This window comes from Lycorma delicatula, chromosome 5 (assembly GCF_047948215.1).
Source record: "Lycorma delicatula isolate Av1 chromosome 5, ASM4794821v1, whole genome shotgun sequence".
Taxonomy (NCBI): Eukaryota; Metazoa; Arthropoda; class Insecta; order Hemiptera; family Fulgoridae; genus Lycorma; species Lycorma delicatula.
The window spans coordinates 17,380,229-17,396,800 of record NC_134459.1 but is presented as its reverse complement, the minus strand read 5'-3'; the positions used below and the strand labels follow the sequence as shown (position 1 = coordinate 17,396,800).

At 29.8% G+C, this 16,572-nt stretch overlaps 1 protein-coding gene across 5 annotated transcripts in view; it reads left to right on the top strand.

Moving 5' to 3' along the window:
- LOC142324763 (uncharacterized) overlaps positions 1–16,572 on the top strand; it is a 101,010-nt gene that overhangs the window by 67,609 nt on the left and 16,829 nt on the right. For all 5 annotated transcript variants that reach the window (XR_012756387.1, XR_012756388.1, XR_012756386.1 and 2 more), the window contains exons 6-9: positions 5,144–5,464; positions 10,818–11,069; positions 12,384–12,571; positions 15,464–15,670. The gene's annotated coding sequence lies outside the window, so the exon portion shown is untranslated. The remainder of the gene's footprint in view (positions 1–5,143; positions 5,465–10,817; positions 11,070–12,383; positions 12,572–15,463; positions 15,671–16,572) is intronic.

Here is a 16,572-nt window from a genome sequence, read left to right as displayed (position 1 = left end):
ATCCCTGAGGGACTCCATTTATAATTTCAAAGATTTCTGAAAGTACTCCATTATCCCTGACAGAGATTGTTCGTTTAATCAGAAAATTAGCCACAAAGTTCAACACATTCCTGTTAACACCATTCTGTAGTAAGACAGGGATTATCCTCTCTCTCCAAACCATCTTGTAGGCCTCTTCAATGTTTAAGATCACTGCAAGGAGGTGCTTCTTAGAGTCAAATGCCTCACACACATCCATCTGTATAGACAGATGGATGTGTGTGTATAGACAGATCCATGGTAGATCTCTTTTCTCTGAACCCATATTGGTATTGGGAGAAGAATTTCATTCTTTTCAGAAGCCATTTCACTCTTATTTATTACCTTCTCCATCACCTTGCAAAGGCTGCATGTTAAAGCAATCTGATGGTAGTTCTCTGCCAAAATCAAGTCACAGCTGGGGTTAGCCGCAGGGATGACTACATCCTCCCTCCAGATATCTGGAAGCACTCCATCCTAAAAAATAGTGTTGAACAGATGAAAGATGTAGTGAAGACCTTAATCTGGAACCTCCCGTATGAAGACATAATATTCCTTCAGCTCCAGAGCTAGAAGAATTTAAATTTGCTACATCCCGTAATTCACTCAAGGTTAGAGGGGCGTTCAGCTCCTGGTTGATGTTAGTATCCCACCAAAGCATGTCCTCTAAGCTGAATTCAGGGCTATTCTTAATCCTCAGAAAACTGTCATCAAGGTTTGAGTTGCAAGAATTCAGTGAAAACCTGTTGCCCAGAATATTTGCTACGTCGTAAGGGTCATGTATTACGCAGCCACTCTCAACCAGATTTTGTATATGGTTGGACTTTCCAACCACGTTTCCTCTGATTTTGTTGATCTTGTTCCATACCTTGCTCATGGGAGTGTGGCTGGGCAGACATTAGATAGGACTACTCATTTGAATTTAGTCAACAAGGAGTGAATCTCCAGGAGGTGGTTGCCAGCATTAACTTGATTGTTTTTGCTAATGATCAATTTAACAAGATCACTGTTCATCAGAATATAGGTTCTTGGAGTCTTGGATGCGTATAAGGTATTTTTGGAAGTGACTAATTTACTAATGGCTACAATATAGGTACTGATTGGAATATCCTCTACAGCATCTAGTACTATGTCTTGATTTTTATTGGGAAGTTAGTTTTTGGGGTGATGTAACTCCCTGATTTCTTCATCTGTTTAGTAAGACGGGCATTATTTCCTGAATGACTGGCTTCACTTGATGGTTCATCATGATTATTCCAGATTATTTATAATCTGTTATTACTTCAGGTGTCTTCTTAGATACATTTTCACATATTGTTACTTGGTAATTCATACTCATTACTATTCCCTTGTACTCAGAGGAAGTGGTAGGATTGGAATGTTTGTTTACGACAATCTGCTGGGCCGAGCATTGAATTAGCAGAACTTAGAAGGTTGTGTTGGAGTTAGCTAGCTGTGTTACTTTCAACTGTTCATTATTTATGCCCTAGCAGGCTATTTTAAATATTATTTAATACTCACCAGCTCCAAGACAGGATCAGTCACAAATAATGTCCCTCACCAAATTCACAATACAATTAATACAAAGAAAATAGGTCACTCAAAGATACACAATAAAAACGTCATGCAAAAGCTGTGTTTTCCCCTATAGTGTACCTGATCACACTATAATTAACTTTAAGAAAAGTTGTTATCATAGTTTGTGATGAAACAGTTCAAAAACATCTACTCAATCTAAAAACATTAATTAATGTTCTGTTCAATTAATAGAAGAATAACAATCCCACCTAGTCATAGACTATTAAGCCTTCCAAATTTAATCATTTTAAAAACTTGATTTTAATTACCAAAAACATTAGATTTCAAAACTACAAATCTAAAAAACCCTTGACTATTTATACTGTTTTGCATTAAATATAACTACTGTTTTTTAATTTACTAAGAGTTAAAGTTTTAAATAATCAGCTACTCATTTTTTTTTTCCTTTTTCACCTAAGGTTTCCTCCAATCATCTTTATTCATTGTATTGAATTTATTCTCAGTTAATTTCTGAACATCTGATGTAAAATACTGTTATGAACTACATGTCTTTTCGTAGCTGACCATACCATCTCAATTGGATTAAAATCTGGATAGTAAAGCTGAATTTTAAGAACTCAATGTCCATGTTTGTCTAAAAGTTCATCTAAGTGATTTTGTCTCTTTGTAGTTTTATGTAAATTAATTAATTCATATAACTGTGGCTTTTAACAGTGACAAAGTAAATGGAATATGATTCTTTTCCAGTCAGTCAATCATGTCACTTTTTTTTGAGTTAATTTGGTCCTTATCAAGTAGTCTAATGTGTGATGGGGAAAATTATCTACCTGGTTGTAGTAGACTGTGGAGAAAGATTTGAGATTAATTTTCTAAATCCAATTTCAAAAAAATTGTTGACGTTCATGTGAGCATGATAGTCAATGCTACTTGAACTGACTTTTCAAATTAAAATTACATTGGGAACAAACTCCATTTCTTCTCTGGCATAGAATATTATTAAATGATCTTATTTATTAATTGGTATTTTAAATCCTTCACTGCTAATCATTGAACCATAACTTTGTCGTTAAATGTGAAGTTGAAATATATGATTCATCTCAATAAACAAATGGAGACTAGTTTTCTGTAATTACTAATTGCCTTTAAATATCTAATTCTTTTCTACTGAAAATACTCCACCAATCTCAATGGAGGAGTGGTAGTATCTCCGCCTTTCATCTGGAGGTGTCCTGGGTTCGAATCCCGGTCAGGCATGCCATTTTTCATACACTGCAAATTCCATTTCCACATCCCATACACAAACTTCAAGCTTGTGTTGTGATATCAAGCCCAAAAAATAAAAATTGATTTTCTCAATTAAAAGTTTCCTATTATTTTCAGTTTACACCACTTGAAACCTAGTTTTTGTTTTTGAAATAACTGATAAAAGTTTTTGACCCAGATTCTTTAAAGTAGGCAATTCCTTCTCTACTGTGTAACCCCATTAACTCATCTTTTTACAATGCCTTTATCAAAACTAGTCAATCCACTGGCAGGTTTGAATCTTTTTTAAACATCTTTAATAAGCTAACATAATAATAGCTAACATAATTGTGATGTAGATTGAAGAAGCACTTTTCTTTCCTTTTTAAGTTTGTACACTTTAGCATGAAAACAAAAATAATTTTAAAAAATTATGAAATTGACTGAGTTTACATAAATATTCATTAACTGACTAAGTAACATAAACTAAATATCATTACAGGACACTAAAAACAAAATTAAATTTATTTATTTATGTTGATTATGAGACTTGACTTTCAGACAATGAAGTGACTAAACATAAGTAATGATATAACTAAGTAATAAACTACCAATGTACACTACTCATTGATTTTATGTATTATTATTATTATTGATTTTAAGCTCGAGTCATATGCAAATTTATTTTATACTAATTGCATTAGTATATTAATTGCTTTTATACTTATAACTTTTAAAATAAATACTTTTTACAACTGATATTAAAATCAATATGCATTAATATAAAATAAGTAAAATATATTTATCAGTGAAATAAATATACAATAAATGTGATATAAAATTTCTTACTCACAATGATGGAATAAAAAACTGGGGAAAAAATATATATTTTCATTGTGTCTAACTTTTTTTAAATTTATTACTAAAACTAATTGTACAGAGTTGCTGATATAGTACATTGTCATGGAAAAGAGTAGTACACATATCACAGCATATGTCTGCCTCATATAGCCAAGCTTGCAAATTCGTCCACACATGATAAGATTTTCACATTAAAGAACTAATATTAATAGATATATCATCAAATATTAATGTATCAACATTTTATATTTTAATAACCCATAAGAAATTAGAAATCCTGGAGTGAATTGTTTTGTAGGATTTTTAAATAATATCTCATAATGTTTAATTGAAGGGAAAAAAAGGGCAGATTATTTCTTTCTGTTACATTTAAGAACAATTAATTGCACATGTACAAAATGTATATATATATATTTTTTCTTTTTCTATTCTCTTTTTCCTTTTTTTTTTTTAATTAACAACTAACAATTCATTCCATTCTTTTATATTTTTAAACATCATTTGCTGTGCACCAATCATATATATCAGCAGTCAGCAAATAATAATCAGTGCAAAAAGCATAAATGTGTTGTTTTTTTTTTACTATGTAACAGTAAACTCGTCTCCAAGATAGGCAGTATCTTACAGAAGGCTTATAAATGCCTCTTGTAAGACATTACCTATGCAGGGATATTGCTTTTAATAAGTATTATTTAATTTTTATTTTTTGTGAATTAGATGATACCATATTCTTATAAAGACAAACTTTTTGAATCTTTAAGCGACTATAAAATTCCCGCAAATGAAAGTATAATTATGAATTTTTATTGCTGTGTTAATGATAGATTATAAAAAACCTTCCCACATACCCAGAAATGAGTTTGCTTACACTAATAAAGAATAAAAACTGTAATGGGAGATAAGTATTAAAATGAACAAAGCAAGTAATGTTTTGTATTAAAATTTTATAAAAAAACTATTAAGTAAAATTTTAATTTAGATTAGTGCAAATATACTATGCATAACTGTTAACTGTTGTACTGTTACATTGTACTGTTGTACTGTTAATTGTTATACTATGTATAACTGTTATAACAGTGCTTCATGATAACTGTTCATGAAAATTGTACAAAGTTATAAACTTATTAAATGACAAACTGAAATTGAATAAATATTACAATTTTTCAAAACTTACTTCATGTTTTCAGTCACTCATGTAACCAACCACCTTCTATAACTAGTGTTACTACTGAAAATGTTATTAAATTTGGTTCAGTTTTTTACTCAAAAAGTCTGCAGTTTTAAATAACCCAAACATAAATTCTAAAAATATGAAACTCCCAAGATAATAATCAGAAGCGAATTATAATCTACAATTTATTCCAACAGTTTGTCAGATTTAAATATTTATAAATGCATAATATAAGTTATCTGCATTACCTACTGTACAAAGTGAAACCTATTTCAGTACTATTGCTATTTTCTTTTCTGTCACTATTTACAGGAAAACCAGATCCACCATATAACTGTTCATCAAATAACCACAGCCAGACATGGCTTCTTGTTCGTTGTGCTGCTGGCTTTGATGGAGGATTACCACAAGTGTTTGCTGCCGAAGTCTGGCAGGGTAAAGGCAAAGCTGGACATTTAGTAACAAATCTTACTAGTCATGGGGTACCAGATTTTCATTTGAAAGATCTAGAACCTGGTACATCTTATACGGTTTCAATATATTCTAGCAATGGGAAAGGAAGGAGTAGTGATTCTATTATGTTGTCAGTTTCTACATTAGGACACACCCATCACGAACACAGAAGAACTAGTGGTATGTTATAATCTCTTTCAACTTTATACTAATTTTATGTTTATAACAAAATATTGTAGTAAGGCAGAATGTAGCTTGTACCGGTTACTTTTCAACTTTTGTTTAGAAAAAATAATTTAGGAATTGAAACTCTCTAATTTAAAAGAAGGAACTATGATGAACTATCAAAAAAAAGGGGGAGTTCTTAAGATTCGTCAATGATATTGCTCTTTTAGCTGGAGCAAAAATTCAGTTAAAAAAAATTGTAAATGTTATGGATTTATCTCTAGGTAAGAAATTCAGTTTAAAAATGGATATGATTAAAACTAAATAAACGAAATGTGACTGAAAAAATATAACTGAAGAATTAAATATTAGGTAGGTGAATATAATATACAAGAAGTTGCAGAATTTTGCTATCAAGGGAAAGATATCTATAATTACTTTGTTATTGAAAGTATGAACATACAAGTAGTAAGATAGAAGTCAAAAGCAGATTGTAAAAGCAAGAAAAATTTTTATTCAGAAAACAAGTCTGTTTTTATTTAATGTAAATCTAATAAAAAAATTTTCTTAAAAATGTTTTTGTGAAGTACAACAATTAGACAGTATGAAAAGTAAAAAAAAAAAAAAAATAGTAGAGACCTTTAAAATGTAATGCTACAGGAGGATGTTGAAAATTAGTAGGGATAATAAAATGAAGAGGTCTTCAAGTAGAAGAAAAACGTAATTTGTGGCAGAATCTTGTAAAGAAAATATCTGCATTTTTAGGTATGAGTTATATTAAAACACCGAATCTCAACCTTCTTAGATCCACAATCCACAAAAAGTAAAAAAATATAATAAATATTTCACTACTGTCAACTCTAACCCAATGAAACCTAATTAAAACTATTTAGCTGCATTGATAGTGACAGGTATGAACATACATGTATGAAATGTACAAACATAGGCAATTTACAGGTTCCAACTTGATGTGTATATTCCTTGAGATTTGGTCTGCTTGCATAATATTTGCTGTGAGACCATCATGTTTAAACATGTATGTGATATGTTTGAACACGTCATGCTTCAGTATAAAAGAAGCGTAAGGGATTACAGAACATCAGTTTAGTTTCGAATGCAAATCGTACATGTGGTGCCTTTATTTAAGTTTCTTAAAGCATAGTTTCATTGAAAATAATAATTGAGGTTTTATTCTTTAGTGTGTGGTCAAATGGTATAGCTATTAGACAGATTTCATAAGAAAGCTACCTATTTTTTTAAAAATTAGTTTCTTATCTAAAATGGATAAAATTGTGAAAAAACAAAGTGAGCCATCTACATCCAGTGAATTGATTGGTAAAAATACAAGATCTTACAATGACTGTTATTTAAATTTTGGTTTTACCACATTGGATGGAAATCCATAATGTGTTGTTTTCTTTCAAGTCCTCTTTGATGAAAGCATGAAGTCATCAAAATTAATTTGATACTTGGAAATTAAACATCTGGATCATAAAAACAAACCCTCGGAATTTTTTAAAGAAAATTAAATACTTTGAGAATTTAACAAGCTTCTATCTATATATCAAGCCAACACTGATAAAAATACAATTGAAGCATCTTATTTTTATGGGTTTAACCCATACAAATCGCAGGAAAGTTCATATTGCCGCTGCAGTTGATATGATCAGTGTTTTTTAGAGGTATGGAAAAGCATCAAAATTTTAAAAAATTCTGCTCTCTTACAGCACAATATCAAGGCATGGCTGCTGATTTTCATGATCAGATATGTCAGCAAGTGAGTTCAAGTGAACTTTTTAGTATTCAGTTTGATAAATCAACAGATGTGGCAAAAATGTCTCAGTTCTTATGTTTTGTGAGATATGAATCTAATAGGGGCAGATCAATCAAAGAAAATACGTTGTTTTGTAAATCAATACCTGGTCATGCAACAAGACTATGTCTTTTTTTAATTTTTTATGAAGTTAATGAAATCTATAAAATAAATTTGATAAAATGTATTGCAGGAAGTAGTGATGGTGCAAAGGCAGTTACAGAAAAGAAAAATGGAATTCTGAAAAAATTAAAAGATCATTTTATACCAAGAGCGGGATGGACGCACTACTTCTGTCACAGACACTCTTGCCACAAAAAATATGCCTCAAAATCTTAAACAAATTCTTTGTAAAGCTGTAAAAATGGGTAAATTTAAAAGTCGACCATTACAGAATAGGCTGTTTGCTAAATTATGCAATAAAATGGGCAAAAAGGAAAAAATGTTTCCATAAGAGGCAGATTGTTATGAAGGGGAAAGTATTAGCCCAGTTATTAGAATTGCGAGATGAATTAATATTTTTCTAGGATAAACAAATGCTATTCTCAATATTTTTACAGAATAATGAGTATATGTTGCTATTGGCTTACTTATCTGATGAAATTACAAGGACATGATAAAACATTTTATTAATGACAGACAAAGTTTCAGACAAAGTTCAGACAAGTTCATTAAGAAGCTTGATATATGGATTATTCACCTTCAAAGCAAAAATTTTGATATGTTTCCACTCACTTCCGATTATATTGAAAAAGATTTGGATGAAGAAGACACTGTTATTCATCACAGTTTGGATAGTATGAAGGGCATTTGTGCGAGGTAATTATTCAGTCGGTGAAGTAAGATAAAAATGATGTCTTGATCAGTTGAGTATTGAATCCACTTAGTAAAAATGTTGTTGAAGCTGCTAAGTTACAATTTGAGATTCATGACCAGCTCATCAAAATATCTGACAATAAAACATTACAACAATACAGCATTGTGCACATCTGAAGATTTAGATACATTTTGCCTTTCTTGTCAAAGTGAATATGGAAATTTAGTCACAGAAGCATTGAAAATACTAATTCCCTTTCATCATGGCTTACCTCTGTGAAAAGGGTTTTTCGTTATGGTTGCATTAAAAATTTAATGTAGGAATCATCTTTTATCCCTTGAAAACAGTTTGCTTTTGTGTGTTTCTAACATAGATCCACATACGGAAAAGCTTTTAAATGTAAAACAAACGCAACCATCTCATTAATTTATTTTCTTTATATGTGTACTTAAAAATGTAAGTAAAGTGTTTATAATAAATGATTTTTTTTATCAAAATATGATTATTATTGTTTACATGTAAAGTTTTAGGCTAATTTCGTGATCCCCTATTGATATGAAAGGGGATCATCCCCAGGTTGTGAAAAAACTTGTATTAAGAGATACAAGATGTAATAATTATGTTGTACTTTCAAAAGATTAGCACAGAAATAAAAAGAATTCAAAAAAACATCAAACTATCCTCAAAAAAAATCTTTTTTAATATTTGAAAATTTCAGTTTATTGTTAAATTTTTTTTTAATTGCTTTATTTTTTTTGTAATTAGGAATTTTAACAGTTGTTTTTTTTTTAGTTTAATTGCTTCTTATCCCTGTTTTTTATTTAATCAATTCAAGAACTGCAAGCTGTTGCTCAATTAATAATAATTTTACCCTCTCTCTATTTTTAATGATGAGGAACAGATTTTTTTAATGATTGGAAAATACCAAGCATGTTGGGATTCAAGCCTAAGTTTTGTCAAATGAAAGGTGTAGATCAGTATCATGGATATCAGCAAAGTAGTACCTTTAAAAATAAATATTCATTTGCAATAATATATATTTAAATTGTTCTTTAAACCAGAGCAGTTTTTCTGATATTTTTTTAATAATATTTATAATTTTGTTTATTTATAATTTCTTCTTTAATAACAATAATGTTACTCATTTTGCTTTTTACATCTCTGATAATACAGAAAATACATAACTCGGAAAACACTCAATTCTGAATAGTTCAGTCACTATTATACTACTTATTGAGTATGCTACTCACAGTCTTTTCTAGACAAAATTAGTTGTAGAATTACTATAAAAATAGAATGACTCTTATTAGTACTCAAAAGCTCTTAGGAACTATATTTTAGATTTGACAGATCTCTTCTAGTTTAAGTTTAACTTTCTGCATTACATAAAAAACTTGATACGGCCATCATCTTGAAAATTGCAGCCAAGTTTCTTTGGAAGTTTTCCATTTAAGAATGTAGTGGATAGTTACACTAAAGAAGCAGAACTTTTTTTATTTTAAGGGCATATCCCTTTAATATTCATATATTATATGTTATATCACATCCAAGAGACTTGAAATGTGTCACTTTTTACAGAACTTTGTCTTGAATCTCAGTTTTTGTTCTTATTAGCCATCCTCTCTGAAAAGCGAGCATTTTGATTTTGATGAAGATATTTCCATGTTGTATGGTTTACTCAGATGACAGAGAATGAAATAAGTAAATATTTTATTCTGATCAGTACATAATATAGATCACACAATTAATATCTTACAATGATTAATCATTAAATCATGATAAATTCTATAACCACTCTATATAATGTAGATAATAATCACTGTATAGATCACATCATGTATACAGTTTTTTGAGGGTTTCATTCAGACTCATAAATTAGCAGTTGGTCATCTGCATATAATTCTGTTCAAGAACGTGTTCGATTTTAATACATGAAAGTACTTTTTCTTCCCAACATTTACAAGATCTCAATATAAATTAAATAATATGGAAGATAAATCAAAATGTTGTTCGACAGCTCGGTTTACATAACGCTTTCTGTCAATGTCTTTCCTATCTGTATAACAATTCTTTATCTTTACTTATGTTTTAAATATATATTTCTTTATCTTTATATATGTCAGAAGCAAATTGAAAAATCAGATTTATTGCAAAGAGCCTACAACATTTTGCAATGCACCAGACAAATTGAAAAATTATCTAGCAATTTCTAATTATTCTGATATTTTTCAGGCTTATTATAATGAGCCCATACAAGTTTAGGCTAATTCGAAAATGTGCAATTGTTTGCACAATTTTTCTTCCAAATCAGTGTGTATTTGCAAAGAAATTATAAATGTAATCTAACCTAATATAATCGTAACCTAAGCTCGCCAGTCAAGGTTAGCAAGCAAAGCGAGCGTAGGTTAAGTTTTGTTAGATTATATTTATAATTTTAAGCAACAATTCATTTACATCTATTTACCTCTATTTCTTTTTTTATTTTTTTTTTATTTACCTCTATTTAACATTTACCTCTATTTCTCTTTTATGAGCAATGCTCTTACAGAAATGTAAAGTAATATAGGTAAAATTTGGTAGATTGAAGCGAGCATTTACTAAGTGTGACATCAACTGCAGTTTGATATTAGATAAAATAAAGAACTCTAAAATATGTTATTATTTTATGATACGCTTAAAGCAAAAGTCTGCTGTTTCTTATTGATTAATTATGTTGCTTAATAATATTTTAATTTCAGATGATGTCTTTTCTGCCAATTCAAGATCAGTTATTTATGGTTCACTTATTGCTATTATATTAGTAATCTTGATTATACTTGGAGGGGTAGTGTTCTTTCTAGTCCGTAAAAGAAAACGAAGAATCTTGTCTAGACGCCAGTACAGTTCAACTGAGGAATTAGAAAAAGCAAGATCAGCTCAAATTACAGCTACTACAACAACTACATCTATAGAGGATGATAGAAACCCAGATGTAATCCCACAAACTACAGGTAAATAAATTTTATCAGTTTGGTAATATTATATTACAAAATACTTTATTTTATTAGCAGTTAGTTATAATTATTTATATGAATTTTTAGTCTTATAAAAACATAAATTCTTATTTATATTATTTTGTGCATGTGCACGCGCATGTGTGTGTATGTATATGCCAGTGTAAGAATTTTTTTAATTGTTTAATAATGACATTTTTTAATACCATTTTCATTGGGAAACATTCACTCTGTGTAAAATATATATGCTAAAATAGACATATTATTTTAATGCATACTGCAACTAGAATCAACTAAACTGTAGGAAACTACCCTAGAAAATGGAAAATGAAAAAAATATAAACCAAGTTCATAAATGCAAAACCTTTTTTTGCTATTACAACTTTGGACATGTTTTACACTCACTGGCTGGCTATTTGGATCTCTACTATTTTTAATTCATTAAGTGTTTTCATCTCAGAGACTTTAGCAGAGCATGAGATATGTCAGTGAACCTTTTTATATACAAACAAATAAAATTATAAATATTTAATATATATAATTTTTAATATATATATATGCATGTCTCTCTCTCTGTATACACACACACACACACACACACACATGTATGTGTGTGTGCTCCAATGGTAAGTTTAGTTACACCTGCAGGAAATGTAAGTGAATCAACTGTTTGGAATAATTTAAGTAGCACCAACAGTGGTAGTATTTTATTAGCATTGTGTGTGTGTGTGTGTGTGTGTGTGTGTGTGTGTGTGTGTGTGTGTGTAGTTGTTTTATTATGTATATTATTGTGAAAAAATTTTTACTTAATTTGATACTAATTTACAATACTAGAATTAACAATAAATAAAAACAATCTTATTTTATAATAAAATTAATGCATAAATCATCAATTTACCTTTCACAAAACACAGTTGTCACACCATTTCACATCTATCAAAAGGAACTTTTCAGTAGAATAAAATTAGTTCTATTAAAAATTATTTAAACTTTGTTTTTGAAACAAGCAGACAATATTTTTTTTGCTAATATTTGCATTTTGATAGTATTTATATTAATATAAATATATTATCAAAAATATGGGTACTTGCGTTATCAGAAATTACTACTCCATCAATTATCAGAAGTTTACTACTCCATTTATGTACAATTTCTGTCAAATACATTCAGCCTATATGACATTCAGAATACTCTTCTCCACCACATTATTTTTTAGGCAATTTAAGCCAGTTATTAGGGCTGTTGTTATTTTAATACTTTGTTTTTTATTATTAATTTTTTTAATATCTTCATTTTTCTTTTTAATTTCAGATATAGAGATAATGGCTCCAATGGTAAGTTTAGTTACACCTCCAGGAAATGTAAGTGAATCAACTGTTTGGGATAATTTAAGTAGCACCAACAACAGTGGTAGTATTTTATTAGCATTGCCCACTACATCTTTAAAAGATTACCAACACCAGTCAACTTTAGCAAGGATGCGGCAGTCATTACATCTGGTATTAGAATACATTTTTGGTGATATATATATATATATATATACACACACACACACACACACACACATGTGTGTGTGTGTGTATAGTTGTTTTATTATGTATATTATTGTGAAAAAATTTTTTACTTAATTTGATACTAATTTACAATACTAGAATTAACAATAAATAAAAACAATTAATATTTAATCGAACTGAATGTAAAGTGGTGGACATGAAAATAGACACAAAATTTCAACATTAATTTTCTGCCATAACTCGGCTATTTGTTAACCGATTTAAAAAAAATACAATGTCATTTTGTTCAAAATAAAAGGCTTAATATTACATAGATTCTGATAAAATTAATATTTACGGATATATAACGGATTGAAAAATAAACAGGACCTTCATTTTGTAATTTGAAAAGGTATTTAATTCCTGATTTTTTTCTAATTTTAAAATTTTATTACCAAGACACTTACCAAATATTAATGTGATTCGTCTATCCGAACTTGAGATATACATTTTTATATAAAAATAACATAATGGCAGACAGCGGGAAAACTGTAGGAAAACTGTTAGAGAAATCGCTATTTTTCCTAATGATATTTTTTGTTTAGTTTTACAAGAAGAATGCGAAAAAGTATAGCCAGCCCACCATTTTAGAAACACTCTGTATATATACCTCTCCTGATCACCTAGATTATATACGAGGTGCTACCCAAAAGTTCGCAGAATTTGAATTTGGAGCGCGAACCATTTCTGGTACAACCTGCTGCCGCTAGATGTGGCTTTGAACAGTTCTTTTTGTGAATCAGTATTCCAACAGCTGTGACGGTGAGAGGCTGCATTGTTGGCTTTCGTGCGGTTGTGTAACGTTGTGTTTTACTGCTTCGGCGAAGTTCTAAATGGCAGATTTTAAAGAGCAAAGAACCTGCATCAAATTTTGCTTCATGCTTAAAAAACTGGGACAGAAACCCACCGCATCCTTGTGGAAGCATTTGGTGACAATGCTATGAGTAAAAGTAAAACTTTTTTGTGGTACAAACGATTCGAAGATGGACGAACGACAGTTGATGACGATGAGCGTTCAGGAAGACCATCAACAAACGCAACACCGGAAATCATCGCGAAATTGCGAGAGGCTATTGTTGCAGATCGTAGACAAACAATCCATAATGTCTGTGCAACCGTACAAATGTCATATGGGACCGTGCAACGCATCTTGTCGGACAATTTGAACATGAGACGCATTGCTGAAAAATTCGTACTGAGACTGTTGAACAGCGACCAGAAACAAAATCGCGTAGCTGTCTGTAGTAAATTGAAAAATTCAGCAAGAGATGACCCTAACTTCATCTCCAACATCATAACCGGTGATGAGACATGGGTGTACGGGTATGACCCTGATACTAAGCAGCAGTCGTCGCAGTGGAAGTCGCCAAGTTCGCAGCAACGTAAAGTCCATGATGATTGTTTTTTTGACATCAAAGGCATTATCCACAGGGAATTTGTTCCACTTGGTCCAAACTGTCAATGGGATGTTCTATTGAGAAGTTTTGAAGCGGTTACATGAAAGCATTAGGTGCAAACCTTCAGATCTGTGGGGTAACAACAGCTGGGTTCTGCACCATGACAACGCGCCCGTGCACACATCGCTAGCCGTTGGGAAATTCTTGGCTTCCAAAAAGACGGTAGTGATTCCCCACCCACCCTATTCACCTGACCTTGCTCCGTGCGACTTTTTTCTCTTTCTGAAAATATAATTTCAATTGAAAGGCCGTCGTTTTAACACAATTGAGGAGATTCAGGTAGAAACGCAGAACGTGCTTCGAACACTTACACCTGCATACTTCCAGGGATGCATGGAATCATGGGAAAAACACTGGGATCACTGTATCAGTGCCCAAGGGGATTACTTTGAAGGAGACAGTGGAAATTGTAAGTTATGGTAAGCTATTTTATTTTTATGGTAAAATTCCCCGAACTTTTGGGTAGCACCTCATATATATATATATAATACAGTAATCCTTAGCTAGCAAAAAGCGACGTTCTCTTATGAAAATTTATTTATTTATTATTTTCAAATGCAATTACAAACAATTACATATTTTATTTTAATAGTAATAACAAAAAGAAAATTCAGTAAACAATTTCTTCAATATAAAATAACATGTGTAACTTGTATGAAAATTTAGGTACTTCCGTGGACAAATTTGTGTCGAGGGTTACCATTACAATAACACTTTATAAGGTGAAACAGGAATTCTGAAATACACTGCCAGTAACTTAAAATAACAAGAACAATCTATTGTGATTCTAAAATAGTAATTTATCTTAACAATTTCCTCAGTAATTAGATTAGAATAATAACTTTTCAATTTCATCGAATTCTACCAGCCGTAAAAATAACAGAGCATTCTCTAAAGTTTTTTGATTCCTTTACATCATTACGTAACAAAATGTATACCTTCTTACACAATAAATAAAACTATGAAATGAATAAGACTATCTATGCAGTTCCAATTTTGGCAAAGGTAACAAATTTATTATTTCTTCTTAAAATATTCTTGACATGTGTGTGCATTACTCAACAAGGGTATATTACTCAAAGGTATATTATACCTTTTATAAAGAATTTTTAGGACTAAAAACTTACAAATATCTTAAGGGCAATATGTTAAGTTTTTTAAAAAGTAGAAAATATATGCTAAATCTGTTTTTATTTGAAATCATTCTAATTACATGTTTTTATTTACCAATAATGGGTTATATTAGAATAATACATATTTCCCCAACAAGTTATATCATGCATTAATCTCGATTCTATGATATATATCAATATATACTGAAAAGAATAATCTATTTTATTTTGCTTTGTCTTGCTGCAGTAATTATTTTTTTTCTTTTCAGGAGGGCGATACACCACCAGCAACTGGAGTAAAAACCAGCAGCAGTTTCAGTGGTAATGAACTGCAGCAATGGGTTTTTTGGTCTAATCCACCACTATTGCCACATCAGCAGCAAGAAGTTATATTAACTGGACAGAATACACCAGTAGCTGCTTAATTACCACAAAAAAATGCAGAAACACAGACACCATTGGAAAGTTCAGTCTAGGTATTATTTTTGTCTATTATATTTCCTTTAATAATTCTTCTTGAATTCAGAATGTTGTTAAGTTTTTGAATGACTAAGCTGAATATATATTTCAATATTACTGTCTCCTTTTGATCTTAAAAAAACATATTATTATTAAAACGTAATAAAAGATTTATTTTTGGAATTTGAATTATAAACTTTCAAGAAACTCATTACCGTATGTGGGTGTGTGTGTGTGTGTCTTTAAATTTATTTGATACCTTGAAATAGATAAATGGATGTACTTTTTTCTTTTTTTTTTTTGTAATTTTGTAAAAATGTAATTTTGAAGAAACATTTGTTTATACAAAAAATTACAAAAAAATATATTATTTTATATAATAAAATAATTTTATAAAATTTATAAAAAATATATATATAAAACTATAAATTATAAAAAAATTATAAGTTTTTGAACAAAAACAGTTTGTTTATACATTTCCTTGCAATTCATAACTAAATGAGATATTATTTTTTACAAATCTGGTTAGAATTTTTTTACTTTTGATTTATTGTTTTAACTTAAAGTGTACAAGAAATTCAGAAAAATTATGACTTCTCAACAAAAAAGGGAATAATTATTTAATAAGATTATTTTTAAGTTTATTATCGATCAGTGAAAATACCAAGACAGAAAATAAATAGCTTAATTACAAAAAATTGTCTTACATATTTTTTCAGTGTTAAATAATCAGAAGAGAATTATGAAATACTAAAACGTTAAGATTACATGAAAATTTTTTAATAGTAAAAACATCTTATTCATAGGTAGTAGAACAAACTGTTCTAGTAATGAGTAATAAGGTTATTGAAATTAACTGTTCATCTAGTATGAAAAGTTCTTTTCAAACTAAGAAAATGGCTTTGCTGTGATAAAATGG